The sequence below is a fragment of the Onychostruthus taczanowskii genome, unplaced genomic scaffold (genome assembly GCF_017590055.1).
Source record: "Onychostruthus taczanowskii isolate IOZ18803 unplaced genomic scaffold, ASM1759005v1 scaffold8, whole genome shotgun sequence".
Lineage (NCBI taxonomy): Eukaryota > Metazoa > Chordata > Aves > Passeriformes > Passeridae > Onychostruthus > Onychostruthus taczanowskii.
The window spans coordinates 12704546-12724593 of NW_024505892.1; the positions used below are offsets into that span (position 1 = coordinate 12704546).

Sequence of the window (20048 nt, forward strand, 5' to 3'; positions counted from 1 at the left end):
AAATACTGAGACCTCCTCTGTCAGGTAGGGTGTTTCAGATAGAAAACCTCTACCTTTGGCATTAAACTCAAAACACAGAAACTTTAAGCTGCTGAAGCCAAAGCAGCTAAGCCTAGGTTAAACAGCTAGCAGAAATGCCTAGCTGGAAGAGGGGTGGCAGCCTGGGTAGTAATTCTCTTGGAAAAATTTGTATTTTCTTCCATTTAATCAGTGGTTCTGTCTGCTTCCCTGTATGTTCCTCAGCTGCTGTAGGTCTCACTTTCCACACTGGGAAGCCAGGGACAGGCCAAGCAGTGAGAAAGGCAGTGGTCTCCTTCATGCCTTAGCAAAACCAAAATCTTATGTTCCTTCCTATCTGTCCTCTTCAACACACTTCTCCTTCTCTTTCCAGCCTTTTATGCCATCTTCTGACATGCTCCTGCACCTCCACCTTTATATTAAATCACCACATTTAAAACATTTGGAATTTTAGTTGGCCTTCCTCTCTCTCCGGAAACAACTTTTCTCTATGCCTTCATTTGTGGGTCTGTGGGTCAGCTCCAAGGAGAACTCACAAGCATGATCCCTTTGGTTGCTCCATGTGGCTCTTGTACAAGTGGATTTCAGGAACACAGTTTGTGTGGTGCTCAGTGTAGAGAGCCATCTCTTCCATCAGTGAAAACACAGCCCCTGTGCCTGACAGGCTGGCTTTGTGGCTTTTATTGCGTGCCACAGGAGAGGGATGGCTGCACGCAGGTAGGCATGAAGGCAGGTTCAATGGGTTTTCAGCTGTGAAAATATATCTGCTGTCTCCCCTAGATGCAGAAAGACTGAGTGCAGCCACAGAGCAAGTTCTCTTCATGTAGGTAAAACCCCTTGTCCTGAGCTCTCCAGAGCTCAGTTTTCCAATGCAGGAGCACTGTAGGATCTCCTTTACCCAGCCCACATGTATTTTTGCAGCCCCACTGCTGGTCTGCCTCCAGTGGCCCCAGCACAGCTGTGCTTTACCAAGCCCCACAGGAATCTTCTCTAAATGCCAGAGGGTGCCTGCAGCCACCTTTCCAGCAGAAGGAAAGGGTTACATGCGTCATTAGCAGCCCTGTTTACCCAGGAAAACCAAAACCCCTCACAGAATGTGACGTAGGAGCACAGAGAGGCCAGTTGCCTTCTTTGAAAACACAGTGACACACTTGAAGGCTGCCAGATTCTGCAACTCTTTCATGGTGTGCAGATGGTGAAGCTTTTCAACAGATTGAGAAACTTGGGGGGGAAGAAACCAGAATTAGGAATTACAAAAGCCAAACCCAAATCCTCTGACAATAGTCGCTGCTTGGAGGCACAATACATGCAGAGGATGGCAAAACCACTGTCCGTGAATCACCGTAGAATGTGTCAATTTGCTTAATTCCTTGGGAGTCATGACACCACTCATTCCCAACCTGAAAACCAAAGGAAGGTTTTAAAGGAAAAATGTTGAATAAAGCAGGCTCTTTGCAAAAGAAAGAGGACAGTTTGAATTCCAGCCTTTGATATAATTTCATTAAAGCTTCAGGATCTGATTGCAAAACAAGGCCGTCCCCGTTTGGTAACATCAGGCACTCATCTTTAGTGGAGCAAATTGCCTACATGTGGGATGGACAATGCTGAGCAAGACTTCACTTCTTTCCCTGACAAGTGTTGTCTAATGTTCTGATGTGTTCTTTAATGCAGTTTTGGTGTCCCTGCTCTGCAGGCAGGGTCCTAAAGAAATGAGGTGCTGTAAAAATGCTACTCAAAAGACAACATCCTTCTTTTTCAGTGGGGATATGTCAAGCCTTGCATGTGATTCACATGGGAAAAGAAATTGTATGAGTCATTTCAGCCTTTGGATACTTAACAAAATGTACAGTGTGATCTGATGCATGACTAATGTGTTTGTGTATTTAAGAGTCTGTGGGTGCTAATGGAAGTTACAGAGGCATATATAGAAAAGAAAAGAAGACACTTCTGAGAATATTGGTTCATTACTTTTCATCTATACATAATCAGCTGCTGTTTCATAGATCTAAAAAAATTCCTCAGTGTTTTGTGTGTTTTAGGACTGCACTTCAAAAGTCCCCCATCAAGTCTTTGTTTAAACATCCCACTCATCTACCATTAAACCATCTCAATGTGTTTCATTTGCAAAGCCTGTGCACTATCTAATTAACACGAATTTTGTTGCTTGCTGCAAGCTTCCCTTCTCCAAGCTGTCACTCCCAAATATGTTCATGAGAAATTTCAGCCTTTGTTAATTGCATTTGCAAAGTGACCTTTATTCTCTCTGGGTACCTTCATTATTCACAGGTAGTTACTAAGTAACCTGTAGGAATGCTGCAGGCATGTCATCTCTTATTAAGAGTTGTGCACCCTGGCTATTCGGGGTTGGTGTTGTGGGACTGAGGGCCCAAACTCTCTGGTATTGGCTCTACCCTCCATTTGGGAATGATGTTCATGAACCAAACTTCTTGAAACTTTTTAATTATCAGGGATTTTCTCATGAACAATTGAGCTTGAAATAGCAAGAAAAGAATGTGGTGAAAAGTCCTGATATTTGTCATTCCCTTTAACCAACAGGTTACATATAATAATTCAATCAAAATAATTAGTTACATTTTTAATTAATACAACCACAACAATTAATATTAAATAATTTTTATTCATCCTAGTTTTGGATTTCTGTGGTGAGGATTCATTCTAAGGATTGCTCATGTTGAACTTAGTGAAACTTTGTGAATAGTTTCATTTATAACATGCAGCACTCTGAAACACATTGCTATTGGATCTTCACATTTGGATCTTCACATTCTTTGAATCGGTGTTTATAATGGAATCATAGAATGATCTGGGTTGGGAGTACCTTAAAGATCATCTACTTCCAAACCCTCTGTCCCAAAGCAGGGACAGCTTTCACTAGACTAGGTAGCTCAGAGCCCTCTCCAGTCTGATCTGAAGCACTTCCAGGGATGGGGTACCCACAGCTTCTCTGGGTAACCCGTTCCAGTGCCTCACCATTCTCACAGAGAAGAATTTCTTTCTAATATCTAATCTAAACTTATTCTTTTCCAGTTTGAAGCCATTCCCCCTTGTCCTATTACTGCATGCCTTTGTAAAAGGTCTCTCTCCACCTTTCTTATAGACTCCCTTCGGGTACTGGAAGGCCACAATTAGATAACTCCAAAGCCTTCTCTTCTCCATGGCCAGTTAAGATTTACTCTACACACATATATTTTTCAGCTCTCATGAGTATCCTATTGGCCCATCTCCTTTCCTTTCCTGCTTTTAGCTGTGTTTTGCACAGGTACTACCATGATTTCAACACCCATCACATTGCTATGGCATCACACTGTAATGGGGTATGTAGGCAGAATGGACCAAAAATTAATTTTAAGCTCATAGTGTAAGTACATCTCAGTTGAAATAGGTAACATTAACTCTGTTTCATCCTTCTGCTGTCAGTACTAAGCAGAACTGTCACAGCATGAAGGAGCTAGGACAATCAGAAATATCTTCTGAGTCTCTCAGGTCAAATATATTGTCACCCCAGCCCTGTGCTGAATTTAAAGCAGTTCCAGCAGTGATGCCAGACAATACCTAATTCTGCACCTAACAGAGAAATGACATAACACAAGAAGAAAAAAAAAAATAATTTAACCTGTCTGCCCCAGGACAGTGGGACCAGAAAGCATTTTCAATGATCCCACCACTGGCTTTAGACACAAAAGAAAGGAATGAGGCCTCTCTGTCAAGTTTCCAGTACTATGCCCAAGTATTTTCAGACAGTGACTACTCCTTTAGGTGTTCAGTATTAACCCATTAGTAGGAGGATTTGACGGCCACTATCACTTGAGACAGTTAAAAACTTTTGCTTTCCTCTCTGGAAGTGTCTCTGGCCAGTTTGGTTGAGGCTTTGTGCAATCAGATCTAGTGAAAGGTGCTCCTGCCCATGGCTGGGGGAATGGAACTAGATGGAAGGTTCCTTCCAACTGTGATTCTATGATCTCTCTGCTTTTGAACAAGAACAAAGGCCAAATGCATGTAGCAAAGGAGACACAGAGCTCATCCTCTTCTGAAAATTCACATGCTATGAACAATGACCTCTGAGTCAGCCCACAGCACTGTCTTAGCACTAAACTGTCCTTGGTAACATTACAAAACATTACAAAACACCTGTTCCTTTCATATTTTATTCGTCATGCTATTGTAATCATTACTCCATAGAACAGCATTGCCCTTCCTTTCCCAGAAACTGTACAGATCCATATACTCGTGTCGCAACTGCGGCACTCGTAAATTGGCTGCTCAGCAGTGTTACAAATGCCAGCTGTATTGCAGTATTTTTCACTTTCAAGGCAGTGCATTTATCAAACACTGTTTTGGGATTACTCTGTTTCCCCATAATAGGTGACATTTATGCGGCTTGCAGATTTGTGACATTACCTTGGCTTTTGCCAGCAGCTGCCTGGTGCCATTCCTTGCAATGCCACCGATTCCTGCAGCAGGCATGGGAGGATTGACAATCCTGCTGGCTTTTCAGGGGTCAGAGTCTATAACTGTGATGTCCAGCTGCTGAACCTAAGTGAAGGGGAAGATGTGTTGATACAGAAACAGTGCAGGCAGTGTTGCAAGACCTGCTAAGTGCTTACTCCTTTGGGATCCAGCTGTGGTCTGGATGCAGGCCCTGGCATACAGCAGACATTGAATAGGGATAAGTTTACTCCATACTTATATCTGTTTACCCGTGGTAAAAAAGTTCCAGCAGGTTTTTATTTCCTTCTTATTTTGTTGCAAATGTATTTTGGGAAAGCAAATTTATTCATGTGTCCGTGCTGTGGCTTTATTTAGCAACTTGAGTGTCGTTTTTCATTTTGCTTAAGCTGCCCCCACCTGCTGCACTGTTTGAACTAAATGGACAAAGAAAAGGGAGATGTGTGTGTTGGAAAAGAGTAGAGAAATTGTGTATGGTTTGATGAGGTGATTCCCTGTCTGAGACAAAGAGAATCTCTTACTATTGTGCCAATGCTGCTGGAAACTCGCAATAGCATTTGATATTGAGAAGCCTTGTGTACAACTTGGAGTTAGCAGACTGCAGACTCACTGGCAACAGGGGTTTCTTTTTTTTTCTTTTTTTTTCTTTTTTTTTCTTTTTTTTCTGAGAAAAGTCTGGTGTCTGATATCTACAACCAGATGCTGCGACAGTACTCTGTCCTGCTTCTGATTTAAAAACATACCCCTTGCCAGGCAGTGGTACCAGGGGCAGGAGCTGACGAAGCCCACGGTGCGTGCTGCTATTGGATCGGACAGTCACCCCAAGTGCTCAGAGGAGACTGATGTCTCCATGAACATTAATTTCTTTGCAAGTGCCCCAGCTTGCCAGGTCACAGGGAATGTCACTGCAATAGTACAATTGCAGGAGGGATTTCTCTGGGCTGTGCTTCACCTTGGTTAAAATGAAGGTCAACTTTCTGCCAAGGGATACAACTGCAGTTCACACCAGGTGTCTGAGTAACTGTAGCAGAGTGACACATGCTGACCAGATCATACTGGTGAGCTTTCCACCTTGCAGACTAAACCTTGCTGGTCATCCCTTTCACCCTAGGCCGGCCGCTTGCCACAACAGCTTTCTGTATCTAGGACAAAAGTATTAAAGAAAATTTTATGTCCTTTCTGTGGAGTGATATAGCAGCAGGAGTCCTTCCCTTGCATGTAATCCTAAAACATGTGAATTTGTGATACAGAGCCTCCCCATTATTCATTTTGTGAGCTTTGCAAAATTTTGGACTTTTGGTGTGACTCATACCACTAAGTTTGTTCTACCACAGGCAGAAGCTACATGAGAGGCTAATGGAAAATCAGAGCTTGCAATTGTCCAGGTTTAAAATGCAGAGTCAAAAGGCACTACCAGTGGTGAAACACTGTCATCATGCCAGTATGCTGATCCATCAGTGCTGGAGCATGTGGGATACCTCTGTGACAGCTTTCACAAAGTCATACATCAAATTATAGGCACACGCCAGTGCCTTTGGATAAATGGCTTTTGCAAAACTTATTTCTCCCTGACTACACATCCAAATTCTGTGAATGAATCACTGTAGATAGAAAATAAATAAAATAAAATGGAGTGGAGTAGCGTAAAATTGGAAAAAATACTTCAAAGTGTGTTCAGGGTGATGGTGTATAGTGAAGCAGGTAAACAAACAACTCTCTCCAATCTCTTCCTCTTCCATTCACTATTACAGTGCTGCAATGGTGAGAAGCTGTAACAACCTGGTCATTTCTAAAATTTCTTCAAAATAATACAGCTGTACTTGTCAGGAAAAGCAAGTCAGTTGAGGAGAATTTTGCCAAAAGCAAAGGTTAGTTTTCGGGGAAAGAGACTGGATTTGGATTTGGATTTGGCTCTAGGGCCAGATCAGGACACAAAAGGCAGTGTTCACTTTTGCATTCTGCCACATTCACCCCAAAAGGATGGTGAGAGCCACAGATAACTGTGTACATCCCAGGGCAGCCAGTCCAAGGGGATCTCCTGAGCTCTTGTTTGGCAGATATAAACAGCCAAAGCAGGGGACAATGTATGAACATCACACCAGTGGCATATATGAGAACAGACATAGCCAGAAAGACCTGAGGTCATTCTGGCCAGTTTGATGTTTACTGGCTCCCAGCTCCTGTTTTAAATTATGTTACTGAGAACATGGATTTAAAGTGTGTTACAAAATCAAGAGAGATGAGCAGTAAAAAGATTGCATGTAGCAAGTGCAAAGTGAGAAGTCCACTGGCTGAGTAGTGAAATTGTCTCACCACAAACCCAAAGCTAGCCCCTTGCTAGCTGAGTGTGAAGGGTTTCTCCAGAGAGCACCGATGGAGGTATCTGGGCTGCCAAGGGTCACCAGATATGATGCTTTAGCTCTACCACTTCCTTACATACCATGAGCTACAAAACTGCTCCTTTACAACATGGACCTGGAAAGTAAAAAGGTGAGGGTGGACATCTGTTTATCAGTGTCCAAAAATGAATATGCATAAAGCTTAGAAACTGTTTTTTCTCCTGCCATAAGGCTTCAGGAGGTTTGGAGACCCCAAACTGCATGTGCAGTTCTGGCACTGTGAACCCTGATGTAGATCTGCTCCTGATATAGATACAATGAGCACAGAATTGAGTACATTATTCTCACATCAAATACTGCAAGGTCAGTGTTTGGGAATGGGTCTAATTTCTTGCATATCCTGTAGCAACAACCAGATTGTCCCAGTAATCCAGACTGATGGATGTGCATTAATTTCCAAATCCTGAAGATATATGCCACCCAGAAATAGGAATGCCAGCAACTGCAGAATTTTTATCAATTCAATTTATAGCAGAGGAAGATAATTGCTTCAAATAATAGATAACTGGGCTAAAATAGCAGTACACCTGGTGTGAAACTGCACTGTATAGGCTTTTCCTCATAATTTACTGGTGTTGAAAACTGGAGTTGTAAACAACAAATGGTCTTCAGACTTAACGTGATAATACTTGGTAGACTGCATCAGTGAAGGATTACTAAACTGCAGAATCATAACAATTTCTCTTTCTCACATTCTGTTGACTCTTCTCTACTGTTTGCTAATCCATCACTACTCTATATCCCAGTCCTTTCTCTTGCTGCAAACGATTCCTGTCTAAAAATGGAGGAAGAGGCAAAGATAATGTTTTCCTCTGTTTGATTACTTCTTCTTCATGTGATTTTTCTCTCAGAGTGGGTGTTGTGTAGCACCAAATTCATGCTGGTGACATGTGCACACAAGTAACATCCCAGCTCATTCATGGTGGAAGGACCCGGAGCCTCAGCGGGACCATATCTAGGTCACCAGTGTGCAAATAAGTAGGTCAGTAAGGAGTGGAAGTAGGTTATCCAATTGTTAGGAGGGGTGAGGGCTGCCCATCCACTTCTAGGGTGCATTTCCAGAACACAATAAGGCAGCATCACAACTGACATTGACATTGATTGGTGTCCCCCCTGGGGATATCCATGGAGATGCCAGGAAATAAATGGACAAGGAAACAAAATCTACACTGTCACATGGGAGAGGGCATACCCAGGTCTCAATGCAGGCATATTGGGAGAACAGCACGTAGCCTGGTGGTGAACCTTTTGCTTTCCCATCCATTCTGTGCCTGATTAATGGACAGAAAAAGGACTTCACTTTCCAGGGCTTTACTCTGACACATTTCATCAGCTCTATCACTTGAAAGTACATAGAAGACAAATAGTTTTATCCTATTATGTCAGAACAAATTGCAGCCTGCAGGCCTGATTCTCTGCACCATTATGCCAGTTTTACCCTGGTGCAATTTTACTAAGCACTGATGAGCTCCACCAGACTAAAACCAGCATGACAGCATGAAGATGCAGGTTCTTCATCTTCTGGAGGATGGAAGATAGAGCTCCAAGGCCCTGCTGCATTAATAGCAGTACTTCCAAGTACAGCCTTGATGAAAAGTAGAGCCAGACACTGCACTTTGAAGCAAGGTATTTTCCAGGGCAAGGAACAGGGAGATGTAGTCAAGGTATTCTGCAGTAGTTGTGTTATGGAAGGTCCTGGTTTGGCTCTCAATTTTCTGTGGGAGGCAGAGGTTACAAGAGGAACTGATGGCATGTTCCCAATGGCTGGTGGCAATTTAGAGCAGTCTCCCCTCAACTTTGTGTCCATTTACCTTTCAGCCTCAGATAAAAGCATTTCACAAAGCTTTTGAAAGAAGGTGTTTCTGCAGTATCTGTTCTGTGGTTTCCCTGTAAAGAAACAGCTGCTCAGAGTGAGGTGGTGAGAGGATGCAAAACAGATGCCATGTGGCAATTTGTAAGAGCAAAGACTCTTGTAGACTACTCCCAGTTGTTTTTACACTAGGGTCCCCCAAAGCACCTGAGCATGAGGAATGTCCTGTCCAGAGTTTGTCCTGATTTCTTCAGTTTCTCCAGGCTGGCCCCATGCAGCCAGTGAGCTAGAAGAAGGAGGAAAGGGTCAGTTCATTTCCCACACATCTGGCTTATGTAGTTTCTTTTCTCATCTTTCAGTGTTCTACCCTCCTATCCAGGCTGCTTTGCATGTAATACTAAATTGAAGGAAGGAGGGAAAGGAGTGAAGCCTAACATTAATCTGAATAAATCAGACAAATTATGTATGTTCCCTTTGCCTCTCTCCAAGAATGAGGTCTGTGTCCATACTCCAGCTTTTAGCTGAATTATTTTGAAGTACAAAGGTATGTGAGTCCTAAGCCTTTCAACACCTGCAGTGAGCTCCATCTCACCCATAAAGTCTTCCCTGATAGTTTGACAAGAGTAACTGCGCAACACATGCAGAAAGGGGGAATGACAGATGCAGTGTTAAAAAAAGACAAAATATAAATTACTACAATGATCTCAGCTGTATAAAAAATATACTGACAGGAGACTAGGGAGCTCTTAAGCATAATTTTTAATGGGAATTTCTTTAGTACCCACCCCTGTAGTATCTGGTTGCTCCATTCAATGGTTTTCCCCATGCTCCCTCTGCTTTGTCCTAGCCCTATCTTAGGGCTGCAGAGCTCTTACAAGTATCAGGAGCACTACTATTATCTGCAATTTCCTGGGTGCAACATAACATGTGATCCATGAACATCCTTCCTCTCCACTTCCCATCTCTGTAGATAACAGCACTCCGCAGAATTCAGTTACTATTCACTACTTCCAAAAACCCTACTTTTTGCTTTGCTGGGAGCTGGAAACTGCTGATATGTGTAACTTAGTATGTTTCCCTTTGAGTTTATAAATCACCTGCAGGCTTTCTTACACACAGTTCTTGCATGGTAGAAAAGAAAAGAAAAAAAAAGAAAAAAAAAAAAAAAAAAAAAAAAGAACTCACTCAAATGTAAGATAAGCAATTGAGTGAGCATGCCTGCTTGGAAATGGCTGGATTTTTATCAGGAAATAAGCATTCACAGAAACCTTACTTAAACAGCATCATGTGTCATTCCCTTTAAGGCTTTCACTTAGGAACAGGTACTATATTCTATAATATATGAAATAGATTTGAGGAGAAATTTTTGCTATTTAATTCCTGATAGAAAATTTCAGAACACTTGAATAGATTAAGTCCTGAATTCATTGTAAGCTAGGTAAGCAATATAAATCTCACCACAGAATCACAGAATCAGCTGCATTGGAAGGGACCCACAAGGATCATTGAGTCCAGTTCCTGGCCCTGCACAGAACTATCTCCAAGAGTCTCCCACCACCTGAGAGCATTGTCCAAATGCTCCTTGAACTCTGTCAGGCTGGTGCTGTGACCACTTCCCTGAGGAGCCTGTTCCAGTGCCTAAACACATTTTTACTCTTTATACTCACTAATTCAGGGGGTAGGGACTACAGCTATATTAGTAATGTAATTCCCAGGACCACTGTCTGGACTGAAGCCAACCATATCCCTGGTCTTAAATTCTCTTGCTCCCAAAACCAGGATGCTGGAAGGAAATTGCGTATAGTGAGTAGTTCTTGGCCTATCCTACACGTGCCCAGAAATAGTTTGGAAGGCAAAACTGTGCTGGTCATGACTCAAGTGACCTAAGAAAGTCAAGCTCAAGACCCACCAATCAACTGCAGTGGAGAGTTTCCTGTTGCTGTTTAACTTAGCCATGTAGATAGAACCAGAGTGAGGTTGTGCCACAACAGAGCACGGCTCCTGAATCCCAATTCTTCTTTCCATGGCCCGACACCTCAGGTCCACTGTAAGCTTTAGGATATCATTGCTGTATCATTGCTGTGATATCATTGCATGTACTCTGCAAACCCTATTTGTGTCTATTCAGAGCAAAGGAAGCAGAATTAGGTAAATAAACCAAACCATAGTGCTGTATAACCTTACAAAATGCATGTATGTGGCTTTAGGCTAGATTGTTTCTGTACTTGAGCAGCTAAGTTCACCATCACTAATATATAAAAAAGGCATTGAGTTGACACATTTGCAGAAAAAGTCCGAGTGTGACTGTGAGTCACATTTCACTTACACTTGCATTTCTATACAGCCCTTTCACAGTGTTCCTGCTCTAGGCAGAGCTCCCTATGATTAGTCATCTAATTCAAACTAATTATCATGGCAAGAGAAGTTTTCTGAGTGCTTGAAGAGAACACACTGATTTTTTGTGGGCTGTCTGCTGTCGTGACATTTCAGAAGAGACAACAAAACATGCAGAAGAGGAAGAAGGAACAGAGTGTAAAGGAACAAAACTAGGGAAATATTTTGATTGCAGAGGAAGTTGGCTAGTCAAGGAGTCTCTATCTGTGCATGATGCTGTTTATTTTCTGGTTAATTTTAGATAGGGGGTATTGGACAGCAAGACAATTGTGAAGGCTTCCTAGCGGGTAGGACTGGTTTTATGGCCCATTAAGCTATTGCAGAATAACCATAAAGAGTGCATTAAATCAGTACCTTCAGCAAAGGTAGGCAGGGTTGCCTGCTCACATGTACGTATTTCATACACTTACACTCTGCCCTTTTTCACTGAAGGTATTTGTGTATTTCCTTGTGCTGAAGACAGAGTGTGCATTAAGGATTCTCAAGCCGGGGGTAGGGCAGCAATAATGCAAGTCAGCACAGGGGAATTTCAGTAGGCAAGGGAGACTTAGGACCCTCCTTTCAAGCTGTTTCAAGAATTATGAAAAGTAAAATGGCTTTGGACACTTTATGCAATTTTACAGGGTGAGGGAATTAGAAACGTGCCCAGTACACACAAAACCAGGTGTACACATTTTTCCGTCACCATGAAGAAATTTACTGGAAATCCACGTATTATTATTTTTTAATTGTTCTGCCCTCATGGGGTTTTGGAGTAATAATAAGTGACCAAAAATAACGATGCTACTGAACCAACATGTGCATACCAGAACAACAGAAAAAAAATTCCAAATGAAGCAAATAAATGTTTTGATTAGTTTTTCATTAAAGTCAGGGGCTTTTTTTATCCATCTTGTGGGCTTTACAGCATATTTCTTGGACAAAGCAAGGATCTGTTCCCAACCCTACAAGGTAAACAATGCTAAATATCAGTTTTTCCTCACACCTTTTTGAGTTTAATCCATCTCTGTCCAATCATATATTGGCTTGATTTTTTATGTCAGTTATGAGGCTAAATTTTACATTTGGGAAGGACATTTCCTTCCCAAGCACAGCAAAACCCCTTCTCAGAAATCCACTGTGTGGTCACACATTGCACACAAATCTTGGGAGCCTTTATTTGTAGGTAGTCTGGACCTTAGATAACACTTTGCAACATCATCTTCTTGAGGCTTGGTAAAATCCCAGCCCCACAGGTTGATTGTATTCCCCTGTAGCTCATTGTGACAACTGATTATTCAGTGTTTGCAAAGGGATCTGATAACAAAATACGCTTCAGGCTGCTTGTGTCCTGTGCATAACGCATTAGATTTTCTTAATGCAACATTAAAAGGCTGCCTATCTCCAGGGACTGTTCTCCCTAGATATATGCACACCTATAAAATGAAAGCACAGGAGGCACAATTACACTCCATTGTTTTTAAAGCTCCCTGGAATTGCACAAAGTCCCCTTCTCCAGTGAGAAGAAGCAAAGGCTCCCAGAAGTAGGAAGGGGTCTTGTGTGCTTGTTTCCTACTTCTCTTACCATTCATATTTTATCTCCATAAATACTCAGAGGCTGTGGCTGGGGTTTTCTGGAGACAGAACTCATCAGTCTTTGCTCTTCTTAGTGCAGAGACTGTACCCTTGAGGTGGCCAGTCTGACACACTTGGTGCTTCAGTCTTTGCTTCAAGCTGTCTCCTGTCAAAGCAAACCTCACTCATGGGTGGAAAATGTGTGCAAACCTGTTCTCTCCTCCTGAAACCTTTCAGAGCCATGTGGAGGGGTGCTCTTGAAAAAAAGTCAGCCCATAGCCTACTTATCTTTAATATTTATATACATATATTAATATTGATATATTTATATGTTTATGTAATTATTAACAATCATCTTAAGAACACTACAGAACTTTCATAGCAAAGTAAGTAGCATATACTCATTTGACAGATAGTTTATTTTCACTACATGAGTCTGAGAGAGTGGGGGAAGAAAAGGCAAAAAACCCAAAGGGCCTAAACTGTTCCTGGGTTTTGAACTCCAGCCAACATATAATATTTAAGGCTGATGCTTTTCAAGAGCTTCCAAAGCACGTACAAGATGGAAAATTAAGTATGCAGTCAAAACCTGGGTTTTTTTCAACACCTGTAATTCCTATCAGTTGTTGTGATGATGCCATGGTACACAGATAGTAGGATTTCTGTGGAATTCTGCAAAGGAATGAATCTGAGGCAGATGGAGGAGAGGGATGTTCTGTTCTAGGGGGTTATTTTTTGTGTCTCTGCTGTTATCTTCCCTATAAACTTGCATCATATTTTCCTATATTCAACTCCACCTCCAAAAATAGCATGACCAGTTCATTTTGTGTCCCCTTCATGTCCATGTCCTTGTGTCATTAACAGCTTTCTCAGGCCAGTTCTCCACTAACTCCAGCCCCTTTGCAGGTCTTCTACCTTTATTGATCCCAGCAACTGAGCAAAAACCCGTGTTTTGTGGCTTTTTCAGAAGCCATGCAAAAATTGCTGTGTAGGCAGCCACCTACATTACTGCTAATTGGCCAACTGCTTCTCCTAAATCCCTGCAGAGCAAACAAAAGAAGGAGGTGATGATTGTCTTTACATTACTAGAAGCATTAATGTGGCCACTTCTCCATCTCCTTAAGAGTTTTACACTAAATGTAATGTCTTTCACTACATTTGTTTGAAATTGGTTAAAAAGGTCAAAAGGTGTTGCAAGTAGCAGCAGGGATGATGAGGAAAACTGATGGATGGGTAGATAGAGATCAGTTCACATAAGCCTTGTTTCCTTAGGAACCAGAAAGCAAGTTAGAAATGTTTAAAAAATGATTCTTGGTTGTGCTTTGTGGCTTACAGATCTGGGGTTTATGCTGTTGTTGCTATGGGTACATTGTTATTGTGTACCATAATACAATAGCACCAAAGAGCATTAGTGCCAAGAGATAAGACGTAGGTCTGTTGTCACATCAGCTTCCATGCAGTCCAGGGGATATGATGCTGTGCTCTAATTAATGCTGACTTCCAATGCCTCAATCTCAAATTAACATGCTCAACTGACTTGTGGTTAAGAGAAACACAAGCAATGTGTTCTGATCAGCCCTGGCCCATGAGAAACACCAGCACAATCCAGTCCTGCAAGCCCAGAAATTTTTTACTTATCTTCATGTTAACCACAGTCCGTTCTTCTTTCCTCCTCCCAAGAAGGAGCAAAAAGGAGGTCAAGTCCTCCTCTCATTCACACTGTCCAGGTTCCTCTCTCTGGCCAGGTGCTGTACTAGCTCAGTGTCCCTCTGGGCATGCTGGGGCTCACTGGGCCCTGGTGGAGCAGAGCAGCAGTGATCTGCCTGCTCACAGGCAAGCCCTCAAAGGAGCCTGGGAAGCTCACTCAGCCTTGGGGTACTTCTGCTGGAATGTCACAGGCACAGTGGTGATGCTCATCCCTACCACATCAGGAAGACAAGCAAACTGCACCTTCCTGGCAATACTGACCTCTCTAGAAAGTGGAGAAAAATTCACCCCTCCCAAAGAAAATTCTTTAAAATCCTTCTCTCTGAAGAGCGATATGTTTGTTGTCTGTAAATATGTGAGAAGGAAAAGACCAGAAAGGAAATTTAATCTAGAATGCATCACAGTCAAGAAGAGAGAAATACTAACTGATTATGAATGCCTGTACCCTTGCTATTTAAGGTTTCCAACTGACAGAAGAATGAATTAATGAATGATTAGAACAGCAAAGGAGACAAAAACCTGGTAAATTAAGCTCAGTGAACATAAAAGGAAGATAAAAGGCAGTTGCCTACCAAAGGCCTGTGTCTGATGACCTAGCAGCACCTTCCCTCCTACACTCCTGGGGACTGCTCCCACAGCAACTCCTCCTCCTGGCCCAGAACTGAAGGCACAATTAGCTAGCAATTGTGGGTTGTGAGTCATTCCAAGAAAAACTACCCCCTTCATGCAGAGACTAGTGAGTAAAAAGGCTCACAGGTCACCTAACACAAGTGGTCAGTGCCATCTCTTCCATGCTGACAGGACCTTCATTTGTGGTCATAAGCATAATCCACCACTGCTGCTCAGGATGTGCTTTAATTACAGCATTGCCTGTGGCTTCCAGCTTGCCCCTAGCTTCCTACCAAATGCTCTTCTCTGAACCCACTCTCAGTCCTTGTCTCCCATCAACTCCTTCCTCTAGGAGCTCCTTGTTCTGACTTCATCCAACTTCTTACCAGAATTATACATATGTCCCTCTCTTCCTCTGAAAGTCAAAAAGGAAATAGGTACTCAGATTCATGGTGATGATAGCCCCTAAAAATCCCTAAGGAAGGGAAAGAAACAAATCCTCCATTCCGCTTTTTGTCGCCCTTCAAAAGGATTAAAATGACAGCTATAGTATGAATCCAAAATGGAAGACCACGAAAATTGGATGTCTGCCTTAATTCTGGATCACCTGAGTCATCAGCCACAATCAACTAGACCCTTATTTTTGTACTTCATGATTGTCTGCAAAGCAACTGCACAGAGTAGCACCATGTTTTTAGAGGCTCTATTCCACATCAGGATTTAATTGTGAAAAGTCTGCCTTCTGCAGAAACTTTGGTCTGGGATTCAATCGCACAGGTTTACTATGTGAAAGGTTACCAGCCTGTTCACAGGCATATAATGCTGACACTTTTCTCTGCTCAAGCACCTTCTGGAGCAACTGCTGGCAAACAGGAGAAATAAGTCACCCCTGGGCAGCTCTGTGAGTCCAAATGCTACAGTACATAGAAAAGAGCAATAACATAATTTTCCTGTTCCAGGAAGTTCTCTTGTGTACAGTAGGTTGCACTAAGACATCTGGCCTATCTAGACCTCCTCTAATACCTACAATCTTGCATCTCTCAACCCCTGCCTGTATCTGGCCAGGGTGTTTTGGTTGGTTGGGTTTTTTTCAAACTTTTGCAAGCAACCATCAGCCTTTGAGATGGACACAGCCTTCTGCTTTGCATATATAAGCGGTCAGAGTTCATTCAACACTTTTCCTACTTTTTGCATTTCACATGCTAATAAGGTTCAGAGACAGTTAGAGCAAAAGACCTTCAAAGAAAGTCTCTGTGTGTTGGGAGTTTAGGGCTGGACTGCAGATGACATCTTGGTTCAGGACAACACGTAGGCACATGCTTCGGTTTATTAAAATCTGGAACCTCATTAGAACACACCCTTTTTTTTTTTTTGAGCCAGCAATGAATTAATGTAAAAACCAAGTCACAGCTGCCTGACTGTGAATGCTGGGACAGACAGGAACAAGGAATGAAAACCATGGAAATGAGTGATAATGCTACAATACTGTGCCTCAAAGTTCATGCCAAAAAACTTGGCCAGATAATGTTGATTGTATGAAGAAGTGAGACCTTGTTCTAGTCAGTTTACAAAGCCATGCCTATATGAAGAAGGATATGTAACCAAGCAGGCATTTATTATCCATTTAAAAATAATATTTTCAACATGCTTTGGCAATATAGAGGACTCATAGCTAAATTATCTAGAACGTTACTCGCAGAACATTGCTTATATGCTTTCTTTACAGATAAATACATAAGTGAAATTGTAAGGAAGAAAGCACCTTTACAAATTTCCTTTAAACATGTTTTTGTTTTATAAAGTTAACATGTAAAAATATACCATATTTCTGTATAATAAATCTGCCCCAGTCATGTCTGCTGGTAGCAAGGGAGAGAGCAGAGACTACTCTTTTTTCCCCTAGCAATAAGGGGCAAATAATTTCCAGGGGAACTGGATTTATACACTGGCAATGTAACAACAGGAGTCAATGGAAGGAGAAGAAGAAAAGACCAGAATGAGCACAGAAACGAAGTGCTGACACCTAAATGAAGTGATGGAAAGCACAGTCACTTTTAGGAGCTGTCTTGCAGGTTGGCATGTGCTAATACAGTAAGGCAAGTGAAGAGTCTGCAAACACCCTGCCCTGGAAGATAAGATATGATGTGACTCTGGTATCTTTTGTACCAGAGATGATATCACCACCATCTGGTTAGGAGAGAGGGGGCTGGGTCAGCTGTCCTGGTGGTTCTGCCACTTCTGACTTGAAAAATGATAATGTCAAAACATGATAAAAGCTTGAGAAAGACTTTGATACAGGCTCTCACCAGTCATCGCTCCAATGTTTTGAGAATCTGCTCAAACTCAAAGTTTTGGTATCCTAAGGTGAAACTAGTATCTTGAAGTGATATTAGCATTTTGAATGAGCTGAGGGGCCCAGCTTTGCATTACACACAGGGAGCTTTTAAGCAGAGCCTTTAGAAGCTGTGAAATTAGGGATGACTTTTGTTTTCCAGAGGCTGCCGTTTCCAAACAGAGCCAGTAGTGTCACGTAACAGTCATATTTGAAATGATGTTCGTCTTTGGGGTTAAGATGAACATGACAATTCAGCATAAAACTGCATTGGCTTTACAGACTTCAGACAAGGGCTTTCTGAGTGGGATTTGTTATGCCAGAAAAACCCCAGATTAGCCTCAGAGTGCTGGTTTGTTGAACATTTTGGCCACTGCATTTTCTGTGTGGGTGATGGGGTTTTGAGGAGAGAAGGACCTGACAGGTTTGGCGAGCCTCTGCTGCCCGGGGGGAGGACACATGGACTTGGAGGCGTGGTGCAGGGGGCTTCTCTGAGAGACTCCACACATGCCTGCAGTGCACTGCTCCCTGGCTGCCCTGGCTGGTCCAGTGGCTAGAGGACAGAAAAAAACCCATTTTTGTTCTTGTATTGTTTGCATGAATTAACAGTAAGGGGTTCTGAAATAATACCAGACTGGTGATGAGCTGAGCCATGTATGCTGTAGGGTGAGTGTAGGGGAGGAGAGGTTGTGCTCACAGGAGCTGCAAGAGACTTTAAGTCAAGTTCAGCAGAATTAGCCTGTGTATTGCTTATTTTAGAGATCACAGCATCATTGCTTTTGTTTGCATTATCAATGCAAAGAAGTGGCTTTATCTTCCAGAGATATAGTCCCGGGTAGCTAGTCATGTGGAAAATATTTCCTGAGAATAATGCCATGGCCATGGGCCTTGTCTGCTGTAAGTCTCACAATGGGGAGATGAACAAGAGGGGTTTAGGGAGGTCACTCATCTTCCCTTCAAGGCCATCAGCTTTCTATTTTCCTTCTAGTTTTTCTGCTGAAATGCTGGACATTTTTCCAGAAATATACCTTTTTTTTCTTGACATGCAACATCTTGAATTAAACTGTACTTCATCTATTTGAACAATACACACCTTCTCTTTCAGTAGTCAAAAAAAATACTTGGTGAGTGTGACAATCTACTTTTTTTCTTTCAAATGCCCTAGCTCAAGCTCTTAGATCTGCAGATGCTACTCTCCAGGCCTCTCAGCCCCACAGGTCATCTCTGGTCCTATTCCACACCTGGAAACCTGGGACCAGTGGGTTGGCAGGGCTTTGGGCATGCTTTGAATGGCTTTGCCTTCCTGTTCAAATCTTCTGCCTGGAAAAGCCCAGTCAGTAAGATCCGTGCTGATTTCAGTACAGGTCTTTAAGATGCTGAGCATGGCTCTAGTGGATATCTAAGTTTTCTGCCTTCATCTGTTTCCCTCTGTTCATGCTTTTGCCTGTATCAAATATTTAATTTTATCTCTCTGTATTTTTTTATCATTTGTCTTTGAATATACATATGTGTATATTTGGATGTATATAGCATACAGAGTTATGAATAAGTTTACATAATTTGTTTTTGATGGGGAAAACTACAAAAGGAGGAAGTTTTTACATCAAAAAGTTGGAAATTACAAAGAAAATTAATCCAGCCTCCCATCCACACACATCTGTGTTCTGAAGATGGGCTTATCTTTAGAGGTTTTTTCACGGCTCTGTCAGCTTTCAGCATCTCTTATCTTAACATTTTGAAATTGAGTGTGAATTTGTAACAAATAATTATGAGTTAGCGTTCTACAGGATTGGTAAGGAAACTTATTCTTTGCAATACTTTTACTAGTGTGGCCAATTTTGTTAATGCTCCAGCATCATCAATAATTTCAGTATAATTTTTGAAGTATGTTTGTTAATACAGATACCTAAAGGGGTCAGCCAGTAGAGGGGGCACAGAAGCCAAAACGCTGTCTTGGTGATGTATCAGAGATGGACATTTTCCCCTACGTGTGTTAGTGAGTGTTGTGCGTGTGTGCGCCTGCAGAGAATAGAAGAGAAACCTTTTCATATTCCTTAATTTACCTTTAGTAATTTACCCTCGGTGAAAATGTCTTAATTACAAGTACTCTCAGAGACTGTTTCATTAAATATGTTGAAAGAAAGTGTGTTTGCAGAGGATGTAGAGCATTTGCCATCTGATGCTTCACATCATGTATATAATTTTTCAATAACAGAGATAGTAATTGCCTGAGTGCCTTCTGGTGAGAAAATCAGGATGGATAGAAGGATTCTAAATAGTTGGGGGTCCTGACTGGCAGAACACCATGTTTTTATGAGTTGAAATTTAGGGAACAAGCATCTCCATAGTCTGCACTGCTTGTGCTGGGGGTGTGGGGTGGCAGGAGCAGCCAGGGTGACAGGCAGAGGCAGAGTCAGTGATGCCCAGCTGCTGCAGCCGGATGGAACACGGACGGCTGCCGGAGAGCAGAGAACAAAAGTAAAGCAGATGCCCAGAAGCCATACATACAGGGAGGTCAGGAAGGGACAGATAAAGGATTTCACTATTTAAAAGGGAGAGAGAGAGACACTTGGAGGACAAACAGGAGCACCAACCACAGAGAGGAAATCCATGCAAGCACTGAGTCAGTCAGACACGCTGCTCCACAGCAAACCAAAGGCCGGAGGATGAAAGTGGTTAAGATTGAAGAAACTTCTAATGTAACACTTCCTTGAGAGGGAAAGCGAAGGAATACAGGGGCAAAAGGGAGAACTTCATA

General features: G+C 42.2%; 1 protein-coding gene across 1 annotated transcript in view; it reads left to right on the plus strand.

Annotated features, from left to right (window-relative positions):
* Nucleotides 1-20048, plus strand: part of SCAF8 (SR-related CTD associated factor 8) — a 151025-nt gene that overhangs the window by 97669 nt on the left and 33308 nt on the right. The window lies entirely within an intron of this gene.